General features: G+C 35.4%; 1 protein-coding gene across 4 annotated transcripts in view; it reads left to right on the forward strand.

Annotated features, from left to right (window-relative positions):
• The window catches only part of CDC42BPA (CDC42 binding protein kinase alpha), a 303,883-nt gene that overhangs the window by 40,659 nt on the left and 260,980 nt on the right, over positions 1 to 2,244 (forward strand). The gene's annotated exons all lie outside the window — the stretch shown is intronic.

The raw sequence follows: 2,244 nt of genomic DNA on the forward strand, positions 1-2,244 counted from the left end.
TAGTGTCAAAAGTGTTGAATGAATTTGAAAATGATGAATCCTATTTTGGTGACCCTTTTCAGGAGAAGCTAGAAAAATGCCACAAGCATGTATCATTTCAGTTCATAAGTACAAAGGTAACAATCCCGAATGGTGATGAACTAGTATTTCCATAACAACAACACATCTGTAGAATAATCCCTTTTGTGCTTAATATTTGTAACAGGAGATGTCTGATTGAAAGAAACAAAGAGTGCAACGACTGTGGTTTAAATGGGCCTTTATGACTAAACCAGAAGTCTGGGAGCAGGCAATCCCAGGGTTCCTTCTCTGGGAGTCTCTGAAGTTCTCTTGTCTGCCCCCTCATGATTGAAGGACAGCTAGAAGAGCATGCCATCATCATAATAGCTCAAGTTTGGAGAAAGGGAGTGATAAGAGAAAGACATTCTCCTTAGTCTTCTGTCTATCAAGGAGAGAAATTATCCCAGAAATTCCCAGGCATTGTTAATGTTATTGTTCAGAATCAAGTTTCACACCATTTTCCAAACAATAGGGAAAGAATAATGAGGTTGCATGACTGGCACATACATACCCATTGTAATTCTACATGTTGGGGGAAAAAAAATGCCACCAGTACTGGATCTGTTAATGAGGAAAAAAGGAGGAATAGTTGTTAGGAAGATAACGGATTGGTCTTCCCCAATATGACAAGATTCATTTATTTTAAAATGATTTAAAAAGTAACAGGCACTGTTAGGTGCTGGACTTACAGTAGTAAACACAACAGACATAGTTTTGTTTCGGGTATTTTTTTATTTAAGAGGTATTATTGGGACATTCCGTATTTTCTTGTCCTTGGTAGTCAGTCCTAGAGCTTAAAGGAACTTCTTTGATTTTTTTAAAAAACGTGTTTTGAATCCTTGGAAGAAAGAATTCAGTTAACAGTGATATTTTATTGCCACAAATATTATTTTTTGTTTCAGAGAGGAGAAATGAGGTACAGAGGTAGTACACCATGATCACTTACTTAGATAACAAGTTGCACTAACAATTCTCTTAATATGTGCTACTGTATTTAAACATTTTATTATAATAAAATACAGCTCAACATTTTCCATTTTAACCATTTTTGATATATAAATAGAGACCATGTATTTTCATCACCTAAAGATAAAATTAGCATCTCTTAGTAATAACTCCTTATTCCTTCTTCTCCTTAGCCCCTGTTAATCACTAATCAAATTTTGTGTCTCTGTGCTTGACAATTTTAGATACATATAAGTGGGATCAGAATATTTGTCCTTGTGTCTTACTTACCATATGTACTCGAGTATAAGCCGACCTGAATATGAGCCGAGGCACCTAATTTTACCACAAAAACTGCATAAATATTGTGCTGAAAAACTCGGCTTATACATGTGCATATATGGTACTTCACTCAGTAGAATGGTTCTTCCATGTCACAGCATGAATCAGAATTTCATATGATTGAGAAGGATACTATTGATTTATGTACAGTGTTTCACCTTTTCATATACTGATGGAATCTTGAGTTGTTTCCACCTTTTTGCTTTTGTGAAGAATGCTACAATTAGCATTCATATCTAAGTATCTGTTTGTATCACTGTCTTAAAGTCTTAGGTATATAAACCCAGGAGTGGAATTGCTAAGTCATATGATTATTTTTTTAGGAACCCTCAAATGGTTTTCCATAGTTGCTGCACCACTCAATTTCCCACTAACAATGTCTGAGGGTTCTACTTTTTCCACATCCATGCTAACACTTCTTATTTCAGTTTTTTGCTACTAGCCATTCTAGTAGGTGTAAAGTGGTATCTCATTGTGGTTGATCTGCATTTCCCTAAATGATAAGAGCTCTGGTGGCATAGTGGTGGGCTGCTAAACCACAAGGGCAGCAGCTTGAAACCACTAGCTCTTCCAAGGGAGGAAGATGAGGTTTTGTACTATAATAAAAAGTTACAATCTCAGAAACCCACAGGGGCAGTTCTCCCTTTTCTTAAAGGATTGTCATGGCAGTGAGTTTGTTTGGGTTTTTTTTAAACCTACATGAGGAGCCTCTTTGCATTTGCTTATTGTCCATTGTTATTTTGAAGAAAAATTTATTCTAGTTCTTTACTAATTGTTTGGGTTGCCTGTTTGCTTTTGTAGTTCTGTAAATATTCTACAAAAACTGTACAAAGTTTTGTAGGAGTTGTATATATGGGGTTTCATATATATTTAAGGGCCATCAAAATTTATAGAAAA

The sequence above is a fragment of the Echinops telfairi genome, unplaced genomic scaffold (assembly GCF_000313985.2).
Source record: "Echinops telfairi isolate 266 unplaced genomic scaffold, ASM31398v2 ScPeMD7_7424;HRSCAF=8462, whole genome shotgun sequence".
Taxonomy (NCBI): domain Eukaryota; kingdom Metazoa; phylum Chordata; class Mammalia; order Afrosoricida; family Tenrecidae; genus Echinops; species Echinops telfairi.